The sequence below is a fragment of the Diceros bicornis genome, chromosome 34 (genome assembly GCF_020826845.1).
Source record: "Diceros bicornis minor isolate mBicDic1 chromosome 34, mDicBic1.mat.cur, whole genome shotgun sequence".
NCBI lineage: Eukaryota > Metazoa > Chordata > Mammalia > Perissodactyla > Rhinocerotidae > Diceros > Diceros bicornis.
In genome coordinates this window covers 29,474,121-29,497,393 of record NC_080773.1, presented here as the reverse complement: position 1 = coordinate 29,497,393, position 23,273 = coordinate 29,474,121, and the positions used below count along the sequence as shown (strand labels likewise).

Sequence of the window (23,273 nt, the reverse complement as noted above, 5' to 3'; positions counted from 1 at the left end):
CATCCTAACAGATGTGAGGTAACATCTCATTGTGGTTTTGATCTCCATTTGCCTGATGATTCATAATGTTGAGCACTTATTCACATACTTGCCAATCATTCATACGTTCTTTGGAGAAATGTCTATTCAAGATCTTTGCCCATTTGTTAATTGGGTTATTTGGTGTTTCTCCTGTTGAGTTGCAGGACAGTCTTTTGTATTTGGGATATCAACCCCATAGCGATAGATGGTTTGCAACTATTTCCCCCAATTCTGTAGGTTGCCTTTTCACTTTGGTGATTGTTCCTTTGCTCTGCAGAAGCTTTTTAGTTTGATATGGTCCCACTTGTCCTTTTTTGAATTTGTTGCCTGTGCTGTTGGTGTCACATCCAAGAAATTGTTGCCAAGATCCACGTCAAGAAGCCTTCCCGCTATCTTTTCTTGAAGGAGTTTTACAGTTTCAGGTCTTCTGTTTAAGTCTTTAACCCATTTTGAGCTGATTTTTGTGTGTGGTGTAAGATAGGGGTCTAATTTCATTCTTTGACCTGTGGATATCCAGTTTTCCCAACACCATTTCTAAGGAAAAACTAGTGAGAAGTGGAGAATATTGGATTTCAGTTGACATGGTACATGAAGCCCACACCTCCTGTTCCCGTGCAGGATCTTCTGGTTCTGAAGACAAATTTCAGTGACTGGAAACTCGCAGAACGCCCTCCGGAGATGTGGTCTTAGGAGTGATCTTCTTAACGCAGACCATGGTTGGAATCCTGGGGAATTTCTCTCTTCTTTACCATTATCTCTTCCTTTACTTCACTGGGGTCAGGTTAAGGTCCAAGGATTTGATTCTTAAGCACATGATTGTAGCCAACTCCTTATCCCTCCTCTGTAAAGGAATCCCCCAGACAATGGAATCTTTTGGGTGGAACCGTTATCCCAGGGATATTCGATGCAAACTTCTCTTCTATCTTCACAGAGTGGGCAGGGGTGTGACCCTTGGTACCAACTGCCTCTTGAGTGTCTTCCAGGCCATCACAATAAGCTCCAGGAACTCCAGGTGGGCAGAGCTTAAAGTGAAAGCTGTCAATTACATTATCCCTTCACTTTTTCTGTGCCGGATCATGCACTTGTTGGTAAATGTCATTTATCTTATGTTTGTGAGTAGCACTTGGAGCAAGAAAAATATCACAAACCAAAAACATTTTGGATACTATTCTACTATTTGTGATAACAAAACCAGAGACTCATTGTATGCAGCACTGCTCTCAATCCCTGATGTTTTCTGTTTTGGGCTCCTGCTCTGGGCAAGTGGCTCCGTGGTTTTCATCCTCTACAGGCACAAGCAGAGAGTCCAACATATTCATAAGACCAACGTCTCCCCCAGATCCTCCCCTGAGTCTAGAGCTACCCAAAGCATCCTTGTCCTGGTGAGCACCTTTGTATCTTTTTACTCTCTCTCCTCCATCTTTCAAATTTGTATTAGTATTTTTGACAATCCCAAATGGCTGCTGGTGAATATCTCAGCCTTAATCAATGGATGTTTCCCAACTGCCTGTCCATTTGTTCTCAGGAACCATGACCCCAGCATATCCAGGCTCTGCTTTGCACCTATGTGGATTGCAAAATCCCCTAAACACATGATAAATAAATAAATTGTATGTTTTGGCATAGTGTTCAGTTGTTTACTCAATCATCCCCTGAATTGTAAGCTTAATTATGCAACAATCACCTTGCCAGAAAGTGGTAAGGAAGAGAGGGTGAGCTTCTGTCCCCAAAATAAACAATAAATAGTAATAGTAAATGTAAATAAAACCTCATGTAATTATTATGAAAATACTTGTATAATTTTAATTTTATTCACACTTCCAATGGAGTAGCTCAGAGCCGGTACAACTGAAAAAAAAATAACACCTGAAACAAATCTAGAGGTTGTGGGGAAGTCTTAGAGTGTGTAACCTTTAATCTGACATATTAAATCTATCCAGAAATTAACTAAGCATGGAATTGTTGGGAAAGTTACAGGACAAAGTGAAATGTGCCATAGTCATTCAAGAAAGTGAAGAAAATAATTTTCTCAGGTAATAATGAAGTAGTATGGGGTGAAGGGGGAGTGCAAATTTGGATTCAGTTAGGAGCATTTTAGGCTAAATTATAATATTTCAACTTGATCCCCCCCTGGAGGTTGGACAGCTGACTGTTCCAATCCAATCAGGTGATTGGTGTCTGGTGTTCACTCCCCTGTAGGGACACAGCTACACACACACACACACACACACACACACACAGGCACACACAGGCTCAGATTTCAGTTACTTCATTAGCATAACAAAGACACTTCTACCATTCAGGGAATTCCAAGGGTTTTTGAAGCTCTGTGCCAGGAACCTGAGACAAAGAGGAGATACATAATTTTTTATTATACCACAACTTCCAATGACCAAAGATGGAGCAATTTAAGCAACAAAATAAACTGCACAGCATTGAGTTATAACACAAAGTATAAAATAAATATAAATGAGTTCATGCTGATATGAATGAATACTTGAATCAACAAATAAAGGAGGGAGAGGAGACACAGATTCCACACAGAAAAATGGCAACTGATATATGTGGCTACTTAGTCCTCCAGTAAGTGGGACTTTATTCAACACCCCACTCCCACCCCAAATACACACCACACAGCATTTAACTTTACAGTGGAGAAGCCTGATAAACACTCTCCTAACTAGCTGACCAAGATTAACATCGCCTGAGACAATGTAGCTTTAACTGCGTGAAATGTCTGGGAGTATATGCTGTAGTTTGATGTGATACTCCTCTCAGAAACACATCAACCAAATTCAAGTTCAATTAGAAGCATTTTAGGCTAACTTATTAAATGTGTACATCCTTTGAGAGATGGTTGTCATTTAAAATCTGATTACATGGAGGAATATCAGCATATTTAAAACATTTTCATATAGAAATGGCCAAATGGACCTGGGTTGGGACAAAGGAGAGCACAAAAACATGTTTTCACTGATTTAAAAAAAATGAGATGAGTGTCAACATTAAAAAAATAAATACATAGACACCTGCTGTCTGGGATAAAATTGCGTGGATTTGTAGAAGGTAGATTTCTTCTTTAAAATGTGAAGATGCCAATTGGCCATGTTGGAAAGATGGAGATTTGGGGGGAGCACTCTCCAATCTCTAAGGTGAAGAAGTAAGAGGATCTTTCCATTTTATTGACGTTCATGTCAATGGATAAAGAAAATGTGGTACATAAATACTCTAGAATATTGTTCAGCCCTACGACAGAAGGAAATCTTGTCATTCGCCACAACATGGATGGACTTTGAGGGCACAATGCTAAGTGAGATAAGTCAGACAGAGAAAGATAAATACTGTAAGATATTACTATATGTGGACTCTAATAAAGGCAAAACTCATGGAAACAGAGAGAGGAATGGTCTTTGCCAGGAAAGGGGGCTGGGGGAAATGGGGAGGTGTTGGTCAAGGGTACAAACTTCCAGTTATAAGATGAATAACTTCTGGGGTTCCAATGTACAGCATGGTGATTATAGGAAACAATTCTGTATTATATACTTGAAAGTTGCTAAGAGAATAGATTTTAAATATTCTCACCACAAAAAAAAAAAGGTAATTATGTGAGGTGATGGAGATGTTAACTATCTCCGTTGTGGTATTTATTTCACAATATATGTGAGTATCAAATCATCACTTTGTATATCTTAAACTTATATCATATTATATGTTCATTTTATCTCAATAAAACTGAGGGAGAGAGAAAGACTTATCACCCTCACACTGCTTGCTTGATATGTTAGAATCCCTCCCATATTGTGGGGGCTGCCAACTGTTTTGCTTCTCTCTGTTTCTCTTCATTGGGATATTCCTGCCAGGCACTGCAGACCTTGTGCGTATTGTGACTGCCAGCATGGCAATGAGACTGGGGTCCTCGACAAAGTGCTTGGGTGCAACATGGGACCCGTGAAGAAGTCCACTTCCCATCCTTAGGCTGGTCCATGAGGTAAGAGGGAACTCAGTTCGAGTCTTTGGATGGAAAACTGCACCAGGTAGATGGATCTCATCTCAGGTTTCTTGACAGGTGGATGGCTTGTGAGAACAGATCCAGGACTGATCTATTCTTGGACATATGGAGGGGCATCAGCCTGGTACGATGCTGTGTGAGAAACACCATTAGAATGAAATGTGTTTGACTCTCAATGAAGAGTAAAAAGAGAAACAACTCAATAAAAAATGACATAGAGCCTATGAAAATATCTCACAGTAAAAGAAAAGAAATGGACATTTCACATATAAAGCAGCATCCATGCTCAATGGTGGTCAGAAAAAAATAAGTTATATAGTAGCATATGTTTGCTCTGTGACCCTCAGTTTGTTAAATTAAACGTTTACTAATATTGTCTCTCTTTAAGAGTAGACACACACCATATCATACATGCTTGCAGGGGATATAAAGGGCTAATGTCTTTTTGAAAGACAATTAGGGAATCTTCATCAAAAGTTGAAAGATGCATATTCTTGTGTATAAGTTTCTGCCTCCTGGAAGACACTTGGACATGTGCACAGAAATGCCCCCACAGCTGTTGCTGGTGGACATGTAAATAATAGCACAAAAAGAAAGAAAAATCACACGTATCTCGGGAATCCCATTGGTCACCAGCACTTTTACGATAATCCCCACACATGGAAGACACAGAGCAAAGCAAATCAGGAGACTTGTGAAGAGCAACAGAGCAAAGCCCCAGGGTGGGAAACACCCTCAGAGTCACCAGATTCTGTCATTTCCTCCCAATTCTGCTGTTGCCTCTCTTGCAGTCTCCTGGGAATGAATCGTCCGGAGTAGAATCTTCCTCTGCACCTCTTCTTGCTTACAGAAGAAATCATGTTAGGTGTCTGGACCTGCCTCCACTCCTGCCCCTCCCTGGGGACTGGGAAACAAGGGCACAGCCCTTACTCCTGTTTTGGTGTGAGCGAGGCGTTGAAGGTCCCTTGAGCTTTGCCAAGTATTCTTCTTCCCTCATGTCAGATCCAGCCCACAACTCCAGGCAGCCCCCCCATGGTTTCTCGAGGTACACTCGAGAGATGATGTACTTTCCTTTAGACTCTTTTGCTCTTCTGTCTGCCATATGCAGTTTCAAGACATCCCTGTACCCCCAGGACTCCCTGAAATGACTCTCTAGGACTACAATGAGTGAACGTTTCTCTTCTCCAAGCATTTAAGAAATTTTAACATATATATATATTTTATATAGAAAAAACATATATTTTTAACAATATTATATGTTAAAAATTATATATATAATCATATGTAACATATATATATATATTTTAAACATGATATATTATTTTGCTCTCCTGAGTGAGGAACCCTGGAAGATATTGAGCTCTTTGTATACTTCTGCTGAATTTCTCCCTCTGACCTTGGAGATGGCTATGCACACAGAAGGAAAAAAAGACATTAGAATTCCCGTGTCCAATATCCCTGGATTCTAGTTCAAATGTTGGTTTCAACCACCCAGATTGCTCACCTTTGCCTCTTTCCTTCTCTCTGTCACTCTTGCTAAAAGATCCTGGGATCTGGAGTTTCTGGGCGTTCCTTAGCTACAGGCTCTCCTTTTCCTTATAGAACCCAAAGGCTGGGGGACAAGAGCCCCACCCCTACACTTTACAGGACACCTCTGGGTCCTCACTATGTGTCCAACGGACTGACATTTCTTGCTCATTATCTGTGGGTTGAAGAGGAAGGTGATCAATGAGTCAGCATCAATCACAGGCAGCTTTCAAAGGTTGACATTAGGACATATTTTTGGGTTTGGGTATCGGTTTTTCAGGAGGGGCACAGACATGTGGCCTGTTAAGTATCTGGAAATTCATGATTCAAGAGTCATATCCACCACCCATTTTAAATACGGAGACCTGGAGAAAGGATCAAAGGGTCTGAGGATGATAATGATCCAGCTGTCCTTCTCAGCTCACATTGTGGATGCTGAGCAAATTCCGTGGGAAATATTGGGGCTTCCAAGATAATTGAGGAAGGGTGAGAAAAAGCGGCAGTTTCCCTCTCATGCTTGATTTTTACTGCCTCACGAAGCCCTGCTCAAGCACTGATGCGAAGCTAATCAGCTCAATGCAATCGAATCTGATATAAATATCTTCCCCTCTCCCAAATACGAAGGGCTATTGATTTCCTGTTTACTTTTCCTCTGCATTCTTATTTTACCTCACATGTATCTATCTGATATAAACGACTATAATTTCATCATTCTCATTTCCAAGCATTTAAGAAATTTTGACATATATGTATACACTTTTAACACTATATATTATTTTCTTCAAGTGCAAAATACTTATACACATGTCAATATACTGTCTAATTCTGTATCATGACCTCTCTCAATTGTTTCTTAAAAATCTCCTTTTTACACATGTACCTCTAGTTTATTTAGTTTCACCACTGTGTGTTATTTCTTTGCGTCAATGGAGTGGACTTTTTGAGTTTAATCCCCTAGACTATTGATGCACATTTATGTTGTTTCCAATATTTTCCTTCCATTATCAACACTGCCATGAATATACTTAGGCAATCTCCTTGTTTCCATGAACAGAAAGTGAGGAACTGAATTTCTGGATCATCCTTTACGTGCATCTTTGTGTTTATTTCATGGGACCACATTGTCCCCTGAAGGGGTTAAGACAGTATTATCCACAGTACCTGCGGAGGACAGTCTCCGGTTCCCACATCATTGACACACTGTGTAATGCCTGAAATTTTACTACTTGCATGAATGTGAAATCGTGGTGTGTTCTAATTTGCATTTGTTTTATTATTAACAACGGTGTATGTAATGTAACATAATATTCATCATGAATTTGCTAACGTGAGAATTCTGTTTTCAATTTTTTTTCAACTTATTTTGGTTTGTCTCTCTTTTGTTTTGAATCAGTAGAAATTAATTTTTATATATTTTAGATACTGCTTCTTTATGAATGATGGGAAATGCAAGTATGCACTTCCATTTTGTAACTGGTTTTAAATTATATTTACAGACAGAATGTATCGGATTTAATGTCATAATAAGTAATAGTAATGTAGAAATTTTGTTTAGATCTTGGTTCAAAAAAACAAAAATAAAAAAATTGGTGGTTACCAGAGGGGAAGGTGGGGGAAGAGGGCAAAAGGGATAATTAGGCACATATGTGTGGTGATGGATTGTAATTAGTATTTGGGTGGTGAACATGAGAACATGATGTAATCCATGCAGAAATAGAAGTATAATGATGTACACCTGAAATGTATACCATGTTCTAAACCAATGTTACCACAATAAAAAGACAAAAAAATAAAAAAGAAGAAGAAGAAAAGAAAACAAAATGTGTTGGAGTACAATGGGAGAATGTGAATATGAACTGGGTATTAGATGACCTTAAGAAATTATAAGACTAATTTTGTGTTAAAATAGCCTGGGGGTCCTCTTATTCTCATTTATATCCTTGAAGAATTATTTATTAGAGATGAATTTTATGGATCATAACTTATTTACTAGAGAAATACATAATTCTAGGATTTGCATTAAAGTACTCCAGCTCCATTCCCCACTCAACCCCCACTCGAAAGGAGAACTTTGGAATGGATGACAAAAGATTGGCAAAACATTGGCACATTTTGAAGTGGGTAAACAGAGATTCACTTTATTTTCCTTAATCCTGTGAATGTTTAAAATGTCCATAATGAAAGCTTTAAGGAAAATAAATCATTAGTGGGAAACTATGTTTACAATTAATTATTTTTATTTCATTGCTGGCTTCACTTTTATACAAAGATATGATATTTGTCAGACATATTCATAGCTAAAACTGACTTGTAAATTTTCCTACAGTGAAATCCAAACCTTACTGATGCAGGGCAGAGTTTCTTCACTCTTTTGCCAAGAGTCGGAACAGGGGAGGGAAATATCAGTTTGCATAAAACTTCTGGTAAACACATTTTTTAAAGTTCAATTTCCATGTGACTTACAGAAAATGAAATTATCAGAGAGAAGAACATTGAAAATAGATATATTTCATTGTTATGGAAGAACTCTTCTGATGAGTCTGTGTAATCCCTGCACCCTTGGGCAAGCGTCACTTCTCACTTCACGGTGGAAGCAGCAGCACAAATTTAGCCAAGATCTTCAACAGTGTTGGGTGGGAACTAGGACAGAACTAAGATATCAAGGAGTTCCCTCTCTTCCAGTCCCTCTGTCCCCTGACTTTGCTTTTTGACTTCGTGAAAGGACCCTGGAAAAGTGTTTCCTAATCTGTGTGGGTTTCCCCAGGACAGCTACAACCAGCAACATTCCTAATCTGAGCTCAGCTGAGGCTCTGACGAGTGGCCAGAAAGTGGGATATTTTCAGCCAATAGGAGCGAGCCACTCCCTGCTAAGGGACTAATTAAAGGCATGTCCATCAGGCCAACCTTCACTTCTGACTCTGGACGGTTGGAGAGAGGGTGTTTCGTTTGGGCTTCCAAATGGAAACAGCAACTGAAGACCAAAGCCTCCATAGCCCCTCCATCCCATGCCCCACTGACCAGTCCACTTTCCAACACAACTCCCTTAAAGAAAGGGGCTCAGATGTGGAGGAGGAATCATTCCAAGAAAAAGGCAAGACATTCCCTTCTCAGTTAAGAGATAGCTGCACCCAAAGGCGAGGTAGGGCCCTGGGCTGTCAGTATGGAGGCTGCAAGTAGGGGTGGGATCAGGGATACCTACTTTTGTGTGTTTGGTTGGGTTTTAGTATGAGATCGGTGACAGGAAACGTCACCTAGCCTTCAGGAGGGCTTTGAGAAATGTAACTATGATACTCTGGAACCATGTTACTCCAGTTCACACTTCATTCTGACTGAACAGCCGCAGTGGAGAGAACTGCCAACAAATATGGGTCAAGGATGGACTAGGGGGTTCTTTTGCCTCGAAGGAGGCTGGTCACCTAAACTCCTTCTCTTTCTCCAAGGTCAGAGCCCAAGACAGATGAGGAGAACACCAAGGAAACTGAGCTCAAAGGCAGAAACAACTGCATAGCTCCATCAGGTAAGATGTGATTTTTCTGGGGAGGAGAGACAGGACATGGAGCAACTCAGTCTCCCTGAGAAGAGACCTGGGTGCGCTTTCAAAGCCAGGCCTTGCAGATCCTGGACTCCAGGCACAGCTGGAAGTATTGGTTACAACCTTCGCTCCTTCTGCGTCCAGATCAGACTAGGTTTCCAGGGTCTCCGGTTGCAGGAAGTCACTCAAACTCTGACTTCATCCACAGAATCAGAATGCTGCTCCCATCAGGAGAGCTCAAGGAAGAGGAAAATGGGTTCCGTGGACAGCGCCCGCAACACAACAAGTAGGATCTTCTATGGCGGTCCGGAAGGGTACGACAGAAAAGCAGGTAACCTACCCAGCGCCGTGGGCACGAAGGGGGTTGTTCAGTGGCTGAAGCGGGTTTGGAGACTCTGGGATCCAGGGAGCATTTGGGGACCCAGGGTGGGCGTGACACTGCCTCATGCTAGAGATGAGGGGGCGGGAAAGAGCAGGAGCTAGGTGGGCTTCACGGGAAGGCGGAACGCGCATGGTGGGATCCCGGCGATGGCAGTTCATGGGAATTGATCTGGCAAGTCTCTCACCCACTTACTTCCTGTGGAGGGGCTTCTCTAAATGAGCGCAATATGATTTTGGGTAAAAACAAACCGAAGGTCCCCGACGAAGGCCACAGCAGTGAACGTGAAAAGACCCGGGATGCCTGCTCCAGGAGACCCCGGAGGAGGAGCACTGGGCGCAGCAAGCGGCCCAGATCCAGGTCTCCAGGAGACCAGCCGCCTCCACTTCGGAAAACCCTGGTGACCTCCCTGCGCACCATATCTGAGGCCATTTATCAGGACGTAGTTCAGGCGCAGATCCAGCAGGCGCATTCGCCGCTGCCCTGGGAGCAGCTCGCCCAGCTCGCCCGGCTCCGGGGGCCTCTGTCCGACCTGGTGCAGACCTTCTACGCCATGGCCACCCAGGCGGCCTATGTCTTCCCTGCTGAGGGCTGGCTGCTCCCAGCCCCACTCCCAGGACCCCAGGGTCCAGCTGAGAATGGAGGAGAAGCCCAGAGCTCCTCCTAGGAGGGAGAGTGGTGCCCCTCTTCCCCCGAGAGGAGACAGCCGAGGCTGTCAGAGGACCCGATTAGGCTTGAGTGAAGGGAACTGACTATTCTACAGAAGATGCATCTCTGGGAGTGAGGACAAAGCCCTGCTACTCCTCGGACACTTCCAGATGACCAGCAGGGCCTAGTTCTGACACAGTGTGTTACTAAAAAGTAGAACTTGGGTGGTCATAGAAAAGAAACTTGAGAAATATACTCAAAATGGTGAACTCTGGGTTTCCTTGAGGACTAGGATCACAAAATTTAAGTTCCATGTTAGACATTGTATGTATTCTGAATATGTTAGGACAGTCGAGCATTATTTTATAATGAGAACAAATATCAGGTTGTAATTCCTATGTGTTTGTATATTTCAAAGTGTAGCAAAGTCAGCATAGATTTATGTCCCCTCCTCCCTTCAATTCTGAAAGGCTGTAGCTCTTCCCTGTCTTCCCCGCCATCTGTGGAGTACTGATATTGACAAGCCTTCAATAGCCTTCTCTGTGGTGAAATGTGTTTATTTATCAGTTTCATGAAATCATGGTGAAGTCACCATGTCACTTTTATGTGCTTTTTACTTTATAGAAAACCCGAGACAGGATATGTTAAATCTTATTGACCGCATGTATTTATTCTTCAGCTGGCTCATATTATATGCTGAATTTTAAAATTTCTTCTATGCTATAAATTTCAATATAACCTTTTTTTACTAGACGATATTAAACCTAGTATAGATATTGTCAATTATCTGCATATTGTTATTTTTTTATTGTATATAGTTTTCTGTTTGCATTTTACACTGAGATCATGCCATTTTCCTCAGATGAATGTATCTCATTTGATGTAAGAAAAATTACATTTAACTTTTGGCATGTTGTTTTATCTTTTGTCTTATACTTTCCGTATTACATAGTGATGAAATAAATACTAATGTTTTTCAGATATTGTATATTTTCGATAATTAAACATATGCACCCATATTGAATTTGTTTCATTAAATCTGTGTGTTAGGAGGCTGTTTTCTTTCCAAGTCCATTTCATCTCCACCTTGACTCTTCTACACCTCACAGCTCTTGTTGTAAGTAGAGGATTGCAGTTTAGCATTCCAGTGAAGGTTGCCAATTCAATGATGTTGTATTCCAAATCAATTTGAACCCATGACATGGCTTCAAAACATACTAAACAGGTGCCTACATATGTACAAAAATTACGATATGCAAGCCACATCTGGAGATCAGGGATGCAATTTCAAAATGACAATATAAAATACCTAACAATAAATCTAAAAACTGTATCAAGCATATATGAGAAAGATCATACAAAATTTCTGAAATATATGTAGGCAGACATAAACAAATATAAAATCACATCATGTTCGTGGGTAGAAAAACTCAAGATTATCAAAACATCAATTGTCCCTAAGCTAAGTTAGATTTAATTTGGTCACAAACCAGAGAGTTCCATCAATTAGCTTTTGGACTAGGCATGTTATTGAAAAAAAAATCCATTAAGTGAAAATACAAATAAGGATAGGCAAGAAAACTGTCAAAAAGAGAAAAAAAGAGGATAAGATTTTATTGAAGCAACCTTCAGAGCTCTCTTGTACGAGGTTGTACCTAAAGTCATTAATGTATCATACACTAAAAAATCTATTGAGAGGCTAGATATCATTTTCAGTGTTCTAAACACTTACGTGTTCTCAGCAGAACAATAACTACAGAAAGGGAGAAGTTTATGAGTCCCTCACAAATAAAACCACCAGCATCAGATGGTTAAATGGACAGATTCTACAATTCCTTTAACTCTCAGATAAGCCAATGCTGCTTACTCATTTAAATAGTAGTGGATATTCACCACATTTTTCTACACCTATTTTGGGCTGAATTTTCAGCAACCAGCTCTCATTGCTTTTGTAATTAATGAAGAAACAAAATAAGATTTGAAATAAATCGTTTGTTTTTTTCTAAACACAAATATACAATGGGATCCATGTCCACTGGCTAGTACTACCCACATCCAAGTCAGGGATTAGAGCCATAATGGTGGACAATCCACACTGCACAAACACACACACCAACACACAAACATTTACACATAGATGCAAACACATGTGTATTCAGAGCACACACTCAAATACACAGCCATATGCCCTCACACACTTACTCGCATGCTCGAATACACTTTCCTTAGCAAACTCACACTTGCCCTCAAATACACTTTCCTTAGCAAACTCACACTTGCCCATACACTCATCAAAGACAAGCACATACTCACATTTACACACACTCACCCATACTCATGCATTCCCATTTGTATAATCACATTCACACAGTCATCATGCCCAAGTGGATCTCCATGTGCTCGTATATGGAAGAACACAGGCATCTCCTGACCTTGGATGCCTAAAAACGGGGGGAGGGGGCACTGTCCACCCTTTTTACTACACCCTGCAACAACCCACAAAGATGATATTTACCAAGTTCAATATTTCAAAGCGCTTGACTTTTTGGTGAAGGTACACAGTGGCTAGCAAAGTTGGAAGGTTGCAGGTGTGTGAGACAGCAGGGCACAGTGAGAGCAGAGCAAAGAGAGGTGATAGGTAGTGTGCAGAGGGCACAGAGTCATGGAAGAAGAGATGCAAGGCACTTCAAAGACACAGAATGCCCTAATACTTAACGATAGAGACAGGGACAGAAAATCGAGAGGGAAAAGCTAAATTGGAGCCCATGGCACTGGAGTAGAGTCAGGAACATCAGTATGAACACAGAGCTAGCTGTAGATAGGTCAGTAGACACATAGATCCAGAGAAAATGTATGTAAACAGATATTCCCAAGGTCTGTCTGCTTAGAGGGACTAATAGGCATGATACCCAAATATTGATGAGAACCCACAGCACCTACATCCGGGTTTCTAATACCACCCTCTAATAAAAGGCTCCTTGGAGAAATGGCTGATTCTTAGGCAGGAGTAGGGAAGAGATAAGATGAGCCAGGAGGCTCTTGTAGTGGCAAAAACAGCAAGGAAGTGCTCCAAAAACAGAAGATAGGGGCCATATCAAAGGAACTCAGTAGCCGATCTGAAAAAGCTCCAGTGTTCTGTCACTACTTCTCTGACACCAACAGAGTGTCCCACAATTCAATTCAATTCTGACATCATGTGGCGTTAGTACAGACCCCACAAGCGAAGGGCAAAGTCCTTCCCAGAACTCCCCCACTTCAGAACCAGTCAGGGGTCTCAGGCATTCCCAAACCCCCCACACTTCTGCCAGCCAAATACAAATGTAAGGCTTCTAAATGTCCCCGGTGATTCCATTTTCAATAAGACGACTCGCAGAACTCAGGAAAGTGCTATACCTGTGGTGATCATTGATAAGGTTAATTCCTCTACCAGAATCCACAAATGGAGGCCACCCCGGTGGCCCAGCCAGCTCACAAATCTAAACCCAGCTCAGCCTGCACTTATGGGAAACACCTGTCAAGGAAACCTAACATACACCAATCACAGTCCTCCAACTCAACGTTAGCTAGGCTAACCTAGGCTAGGCTTACCTCAGCCTAGAAAACAGGACCCGCTTGCCTTGTAAGGAAACCCGAGACCTCCTAGCCACTCATGCCCTGTTTGCCAGTTGCCCCTTCTAAGGCTCTATAAAACTCCCTCTTTCCCCAAATCCCTCAGAAGAGTCTCCACTGCTTGTGAGACACTACACTCCCCCAACTCATGGGTTGTTTTCCCTGGAAGGAAGGACATCAAACTGGTTAATACTTGTTTTGGTTTTGACATTTGACATCATTTTACTATAAAAGATACCGAGAAACAGCCAGATGAAGGGATACGAGGAGCAAGATCTGGGAGGGTCCCCAGCACAGTAGCTTCTGTTGCCCACTAGGACTCCCCCTGGAGCTTCTCTCTCCAGATATTTTAGTCAGGGTTTTGTGACCTGGGCATGACTGATGAAATCACTGGCCATATCATTGAACTTAATCCCCAGCTTCCTTCCCCTCCCCGAACTTTTGGTCGCTGACTGTTCCAAACCAATCATGTGGTTGGTCTTTCTGGTGTCCAGTCCCCTGTAAGCACACACACAAACACACACACACAAATGGACACACACACATTTCAGTTACTTCATTAGCATAACAAAGACACTCCTATCATTCAGGAAATTCCAAGGGTTTTTGAAGCTCTGTACCAAGAACCTGGGACAAAGACCAGATATATATTCTTTTTACTATACTGCAGCTCCCAGTGACCAAAGCAGGAACAATTTAAGCAACAAAATACGTTGCATAGCATAGAATTATAACACAAAGTATGAAATAAGTGTAAATGAGTTTATGCTAATATGAATACACAATTGAATCAACAAATAAAGGAGGGAGAAGAGACACAGCTTTCACACAGAAGACTGGCAAATAATGTATATGGCTACTTAGCCCTCCAGTTGGTGGAGCTGAATTCAACACCTGTTCTCCACCCCAGACACACACCACACAGCACAGTACCTTTAGAGTAGAGAAGACTCTTTGGTGAGCACTCTCTTAACTAACTGATCAAGATTAACATCACCCGAGATAAGTTAATTGTGGGAAACATCTGACAGTATATGCTGTAGTTAGATGCAAGATTCCTCTCAAAAATCTATCAACCCAGTCTATCCATGAGAAAAACATCAGAGAAATTTAACTTTAGGGACATTCTTAAATGTGTCAACCCAGTATTCCTCAAACCTGTCGTGAAAAACATGGAAATACTGAGAAAATGTTACAGAGCAGAAGAGATTGGGAGAAAAGATGACTCAGTATAATGTAATTTCTTGGATTGGGTCCTGAAAGAGAAAAACGACTGTGTCAAAATGAGTGAAATGTAACTAAATTCTGGAGTTTAGTTAATAGTAATGTACTGTCAACCCACAAAAACAGAAACCAGTCTAAGAGGCAAAGTGTTTATCTGGGACCAAGAATTGCTATTCAGGGAGCACAAATTCAGGTAGAAACCCAAACTGTGTTCCAACTATAGAAAAGGGGCTCGGGGTTTTAATGGGCAAAAGGGAGGAAGCTGAGGTAAGTTGTATTAAGGAAGAGTTCACTGGTGCCAGATGAGGTAAGGCTAGGTTTGTACTTCACAGACTAGCCCGAGATTTTGTCCTCAGGCAAATGGGTAGACTTGTACTTCATTGATCAGTTAGCGATTCGGTCATCAGCAAAGTCCAGTTTCATCGGTCCTTACAAACAGGATATTCTTGTCCTTACTGACTTCTTGGAATGTTGGTAGTGTGGTCCAGTTTGGAAGATAAAGAAGACAACATGTGCAAGGCAATTCCTCTGAAATGGCTTCTCTGGCTCTACTTTAACATGGCTCCACTCCTGTCATCTTTCACTGCACCAACACTGGTTTCTTACTTTTGACAATTGTACCATGGTAAAGTTAAAATGTTAACATTTGGGGTACTGGGTGAGGGATATTTGTGAACTCTCTGTGTTATCTTTGCAAATCTTCTGCAGATCTAAATTTATTCCAAAATAAAATGTTTATTTTTTAAAATGGCAAATGTTTATTTTTTCATTACAGAGAATTATATTAAAATATTTCTATGGTTTAGTAAATATCTTTTTTTGTTTACTTTCAAAGATGTCCATTTTCCTCCCTCGGTGATTTCAAAAGCAATAAAGTTCCTATTAAACAAAATATATTCTTGTCTTTCAGCTCCAAATTGCTACTCATCCACTGCTCCAAACTCGATGAAACGCTCCTCCATAAACTTGCCTCCTAAAGTTGGAAATGCAGAAGTCCATCCTGAGAACTCTTTCCTGCCATTGTAGCCAAGGGGCATCAAGATTTAACACAGAACAATCTACCTTCTAAACACCCCCAAAATCCATTCGATCTTTACCCACATATCAAATCTCTGTTCACTTGCTGCCTCCCACCTGCACCCTTTCTAAAATTCAGCTGACACGTCTTCCTGTATTCTCTGTCACGCAGTTTACTCTTCAAATGTTTACCTGAAAATATTTTAATACACTAATTTTCAGCATAAACTTTATCACATTTCAAATGCCCACAGTTCCTCTCCAGATGTAAGGCACAATATTGACAATCCAGCCTTCAATGCCTGCAATAACTAGAACCTAATTTTCCCTCAAGTTTTGGCCCAGGCCATTTGCAACACAAATCAGGGCCACTGTTCCCACCTACAATTTCCTGAAAAACTGTTCACATGATGTTCCTTTTTATGCAAGTGTCCTCACAATTCCAAGCTCAGGTACCTCTTGGGAAAATTTAATATCTCAGATTGAAAATTACCCATTCAAAGACATTTCCAGTATCTTTACATTATTTCAGGACTGTTATATGAAATCTGAACTTTTCCACTGCAACCATTAATAAAAATATGACTATTGGGGCCAGCCCCTCGGTGTAGTGTAATATGTTCCACTTCAGTGGCCTGGGTTCATGGGTTCAGATCCTGGGTGCAGACCTACACCACTCATCAGCCATGCTGTGGCAGTGACCCACATACAAAGTAGAGGAAGATTGGCATGGATGTTAGCTCAGGGATAATCTTCAAGCAAAAAAAGAGGAAGATTGGCAACAGATATTAGCTTAGTGTGAATCTTCCTCAGCAAAAAAAAAAAGATACAACTATATAAGTATATACATATTAATTACATGAGATTTCATTTACCATGGCTATTGTTATTAACTATTTCATATTAGGCCAGTGTCAATCAGTCTTGTCCACACCACTCTCTGTAGTGAAACTGGTTCATGATTGTTCTTAAGATTCTTGGAAGTCTAAGGACATCAATGACCGAACATGGTGCAAGACAGACAATTCATATTTTCTAATGAGATGAGGGAATTATGCATTTCTTCCACAGCAGACACAGTACAGCCTGGATATGCTGGAGTCACAGCTCATGAGAACAAAAGGGCTCATAACTGGAAAACATGCAGCAATTAGTACAGCAATGTTCACCAGCCCCAACTGGAATTATCAAAGCGAGCCAAATAAACATAAATGATGGCGAACAGGGCATAAAATGATATGAAGGTGGTCCCCAAAACAAGAATGTTTTGGGTGGCTCTAGTCTCAGGAAGGGATCTGGGGGACAGATTGTTCTATGAATGTTTTGGACCTGCTGCTTCTGCCCGTACAGAATGAAAACCATGGAGTTGCTGGCCAAGGTCATGAGTCCCAAACACAAATCATCATGGAAAGATGTCAGTGCTGCATATACTGAGTCTACGGCCTTGTCATGCAGTGGAGCAAGACAATATCTAAATCACTTTTCTTTGTAATGTTTTTGTTGCTCCATATACCAGTCATATAAATATGGAAAAAAACCATATTTACCAGCATGTGGAACACCCAGCACAGGATAGTGGAGGGGTCAATACACTTCAAGGCTTTTACTTTAAGCTCTGCCCCCCTGGTGTCCCTAGGGCTGACTGTAACGGCCTGGAAGATGCTCAGGGGATAGGTGGTGCCAATGGACACACCACTGACTACTTATGAACATATAAAGGAACTCTGCATCCAAAATAATTGGCAAAATGTTTCAACCCTAAAGCTGCCATTGTCTCTGGGATTCCTCTAGAGAGAATGACCAAGGAGTTGACCACAGTCAGGTGCCTGAGAATCAAATCTGAGGATCTTGGCTTGCATCTCCTGAAGTAAAGGGACATGCAATGATATAAGAGTGAGAAATTACCCAGGATTCCAACAACTATCCGGAATAGGAAGATGGTTTCTATTTTCAAATCCACAGAGGCCATTCTGTCATTTTCTAAGGCTCAATATTCAAATTCACAAGCAGAGGGTTCTGAATGGAAACAAGAGTTTTGGGCTACATTTTCATGGAAAATAAAATCTCCTGCCCCCCGAGAATTAATGTGTAAAATATATTTTCTTTTGTTAGGAGATTTCCCAAGTTTCATGTGTTTCCTTTTACAGCACTTATGATGTATGGTCACTATTATTAATGCTTTACTTATTCCAACTTATTTAATATTCACAACTCTGTGTGTTAGGAACTAATATTACGTTCCTTCTACAGACTAGGAGAATTTAACTAAAGAAAGGTTAACTGACTCATCTAAATAGCAGCAGAACAAGGATTTGACCTGGGTAGCCTGGTTGCAATGATATGGGTGTTGACTACTGTTCTATTCTATTACGGTTACCTAGTTGTGCTCTATAAATACATCTATATACATATTTATACACACATATATATATACCTTGTCATATTTTAAATTTATATTACTTTATAAACTTGGTTTGATAATTTCCCATTTTTGTCTATTTGTTCTATAGACTAAGATAATTTAGGGGTGAAGATTCAGAGGTCTTAACTTATAGATGCACTGAATAATTTTACATGACCCAATTTTATTTTTTTATTACAGATGCATGTCAGGATGGCAATAGAAAAACTCATTTCATTTTCTGCCTGGATCAAAAATTCAATAGCACTCATCACAGAAATTATTATACAAAATTAGACCATGCGCTAAAATACGGGACACAAAGTGTACATAAGTGATAAAGCATTTTAGGGAAGAAAATAAATTAATCCTATTTAAAGATAATATATATTTATTATTTTAGAAAAAACTAACTTGAATTAATATCTGATTTGGGAAAGCTGTTAAAATACAATACAAATATGCAAAATGGAATTTGAAGGCATGGAATTTTTTTCTGATTAGATTATATTTTAAATTAATTTAGTCTTTTAAAATTAAATTAAATTTAAAAAAAACATCCTTAATTTTTTGCATTCTGAAATCCTCTATTATGACGTGAACTTTTTTTAAAGGGCCTTTTCTAATTTCAAAAAGGAAAATAATCTCTCCATGATCAACAGACCACAGATATTCCCAGTAGAGAAACATTTACTGTCTCTATTAAGCACATAACACCCAAATTACAGAAAAATAATTATATTTCAGCACTTGCCATTCAGTCACATTGTTTCCACTAGAATTAGACCATTCAGTTAGTTCCATGGTCCTCATTATCACACGCACAGAGCTGTTACAGAAATCATGATATTGCTCTTGAAAATGTCTCTGTGGCTTTTGAACACTATATTGAATAGTAGATTAATTCTGAAATTATAATCTTGAAGCATCTTAAAATTCAGACTTTGATAGGACTCAGATCAAACACCAAGGACCTCTTCATGAGGATTTTACCAAATTACAAAAGCAGCAGCAGTCATAGGTTGGTTTAGAGTCTCAGCCCTCTAGTCTCTCTCCATGTGCTCACCCTGGGCCTCAGGAATTATTCCTCCTTCCTGTGCAGTTTTCCACTGGGTTGCATTTCCAGACACGCACACCTCTCTAGATTCCTGATACAACCCCTAACCTTCCAGAATCTCTCAGACTGAAATAGAAAATACTCACTGACTCCTTCCTGCTGCCAGGACTGTGGGCTCAGTGGAAGGGTCATAACAGCCCAAGCATGTGTGACAGGGAGGAAGCCAGATCGTGAGACATGGGGTAGTGATTCTGTGACCTCATCTCCCCAAAGAACTGCAAAAAATATATTTTACCAAAATTGACTTCAGCAGAGATAGTGAGTCTAAACAGACCAATATCCACAGAGGAAAGGGAGATGTTTATAAGAGTCCCTCACAAATAAAAGCATCAGGAACAGATTATCAGGCAGACTCTTCCATTCTTTTAAATAGCACATAAGCCAATGCTACTTACTCAATTCAAGAGCATTAAAAGTACATTTTCCAAATGATTTACATGAATCAAATAAAATAGTGATATTAAACCGTCCCACAGCTTGTACCAAATAGAATACTACAGAAAGATCTCACATCTGCCTACAGATGGCAACATCTAAAATAAAATATGGAAAAAAACTAAAAAGTAATATAATATAAAAATAATATACAATGACCAAATGAACTTTATGTCTGGAAATCAAGAATAAGTCAATACTTGGAAATCCATTAATATAGTTCATCACATTTATAAAGAGAAATGAGGGGATTCTACTCATAGTTTAAAAAAACCTATTTGGAAGAATGCAATATGTATGGATGTTAAACTAAAACACTCAAAATTAGAAATTGATGCATCTTGGGCCGGCCCGGTGGCTTAGTGATTAAGTCCACGTGCTCCGCTACTGGCAGCCCGGGTTCGGATCCCGGGTGCGCACCGACGCACTGCTTCTCCGGCCATGCTGAGGCCATGTTCCACATACAGCAACTGAAAGGATGTGCAACTATGACGTACAACTATCTGCTGGGGGGTTTTGGGGGAAAAAAAGGAGGAGGATTGGCAATAGATGTTAGCTCAGGGCCGGTCTTCCTCAGCAAAAAAAAAAGAGGAGGATTGGCATGGATGTTAGCTCAGGGCTGATCTCCCTCACCAAAAAAAAAAAAAAGAAAGAAAGAAATTGATGCATCTTGCACAACTTGAAAAAACAAAGTCTTCGTCTCTCTCATGGGGAAGCACTAGAGACATTCCACTAATGTCAGAAAATGACACTAAGAAAGCACATGATCACCTGGTCTATTCAGTTACCATTGTGGTGGAGGTTTAGCCAGGGCAATTTAAAATGGTGTGAGAATTGGAAACAAAGATTTAAAAGTATGTTTGCAGACAATACACTTATACATTTGGAAAGACAAATGAATTGATAGAAAATCTACCACAAAAAAATAATTCAGTAAGCTCATAGAACACAATATTGATTTACAAAAACAACACCTTTCATATATATAAATCACAATCATTTACATATATAAAAACAATTTACATATATAAAATAATTTACATATATAAAACAATTTACATATATAAAAAACAATCATTTACAAGTTACAGTGGGAGGGGCTGCAATTACAAAAGTATAACATAAAGTGACAAACTAACCAGGAATAAGTCTAACAAAAATAAGTAAGTCCTATGTTAGGAAAACTATAAAACATTCCTGAAATATATGAAAGTAGATATAAACAAATGGAAATTCCCATCATGTTTTGGGTAGAAAAACTCAATATTATTTTTAAAAAGTCAATTCTCCTTAAGCTAATTTATAAATTTAATTTGATCCCAATATAGACACCATCAGTTAGTTCTAGGAACTAGCAATATTATTGTAAAAATCTTATACAATAATGAACAAATAAGAATAGCCACAAAAACTCCAAAAAAGACACAAAATGAGTGTGGCTATCCCTACAAGATATATTTATTCACAAATAGACTAACAGATGAGTGAAGGTAAAAATTCAGAAATATGCCAAAGTGCCTAAGTTAATAAGCAGCAAAAACTACAGTGGAGATAATAGCATTAATACTGGGTATTTGGGAAATGGAAATATCTATAAAAATGACAATAAATGGTCTTATTCTTCTCTTCCTATAGCATGATAAAGGTAAAAAAAAAAGAGAGAGAAATCTCTATGGTAAAAAAATAATTAAAATAGGGTTGAACTCCTTCCTAAGGCTCGATTCTCAAGCACCTAGCAGTAGCCCACGCCCTGCTCATCGCCTCTACAGGAGTCCTTCGGATAATGACGGGTTTGGGGTTGAAAATTTTCCTCATTGATTTCTGATGCAAACTTGTTTTGTATGGAATACACACCTCCCTAAAATGATAAGATAGCTGTAAATTTTTGTTTCTTTAAACAATGTGCAGTCACTTCATTCATTTCTGAGAGAGATTTAAGCACTAGGATGAGCAGTCACATAACAGAGAGGCTGTGACAAACAGACTGAGTCTCTGCCTTCATAGAATCCATAATGTAGTAGGCACAGCAGGGACTAAAATAATATTATGTGCAATGGAGTAAAATTTCCATTATATAAAATATTGCAACGGAGAAGTCTGAGTCTAAGAATCCATTGAAAATTGGCATCTCTAGGGACTGGTCCAGTGTCATAGTGAGCTTCACACACTCCCACTTTTGCAGCCGGGGGTTCACAGGTTTGGATCCTGGGCATGGACCTACACACCTCTCATCAAGCCATGCTGTGGCTGTGACCCACATACAAAATAAAGGAGGATTGGCAGAGATGTTTGCTCAGGACAACCCCTTCACCAAAAATAAATAAATAAAAATAAAATTGGGGTCTCTAACACCTTGGAGATAGTAGAAACTTATATGACTATGTAACTTTGAACTTTATAAATTAAAATTTCTCTAGAATTAACTGGGCAGAGTAGTGTGAGAAGAATTTAGTAAATGGAAAAGCCTGTGTGATGATCAGTGAACAACATGAGAAGGAACAATAATGGCTCTGTAGCAACGGGTCCTGGATGGAGCTGGGGATTGTGGGAGATCAAGATTTGGCCACCTTGAAATATATTTCTTCACCTTGATTGTTTTCTGTGACAGACATTTGAACTCCCCCACTAACTGCCTAAAGAATGTGACATAGTAACTCCTTCCTGGAACAGGTCTTCTATCTGATGGCTGTAATATAATGTAAAACAGATGTTACAATGGAAAAGGCACCAACAAGCCCATCTTATCGGAAGTTCTGTCACTGGCCACATTCTCTGGATGGCCCTGCGAGGAGTTGCCAGATAAACATTTACATTTATAAGGGAAATCTCCATTTATAAAGGTATCTCCCTCTCTGTATTGAGAAGAGGGGGGATGACCTCATTTCTAGAAACTTACCAATGTGGAAGGTGAGGCCTTAAATCTGCATAAAAACCTTACTCTTGTTTACTGCGCTTTAGTGGTAATCTCCTGTAACTGACTCCCCCCACCCCCAACATCTTCCTTTGTCATTGGCTGAACATGGTATTTAAGATGAGAATTTCTGCTATTGTGGAGAAACGCAGTGTCCCTGGTTTCTCCCATGTATACATGTTATTAAATTTGGTATTATTTTCTCCTGCTAACCTGTGTTGTTAATTATTTGGCCAGCCATAAGAACCTTAAGGGAAAGGGCAGAGGGGGATTCTCCCTCTTTCCACCCCTCCCACAGTTTTGGCGTAGTCAGCAGGATCCCCACTGGCTGGCAAGTTGCCTTCTCTGGCTGGAAGAACTGCCTTCTCCTTGGGCTACTGCAGATGATGAGTTACGGGAACGTCTGACGAAAGCCGGCAAAAGGTAAGATTTCGTACTATGTC

The 23,273-nt window shown here is 40.0% G+C and overlaps 2 pseudogenes; one reads left to right on the top strand and one right to left on the bottom strand.

Annotated features, from left to right (window-relative positions):
* The first annotated feature begins 602 nt into the window (after positions 1–602).
* On the top strand, positions 603–1,628 carry LOC131397321 (vomeronasal type-1 receptor 4-like; annotated as a pseudogene).
* Positions 1,629–17,018: 15,390 nt separating this feature from the next.
* Positions 17,019–17,935, bottom strand: LOC131397683 (vomeronasal type-1 receptor 2-like; annotated as a pseudogene).
* Positions 17,936–23,273: the final 5,338 nt, after the last annotated feature.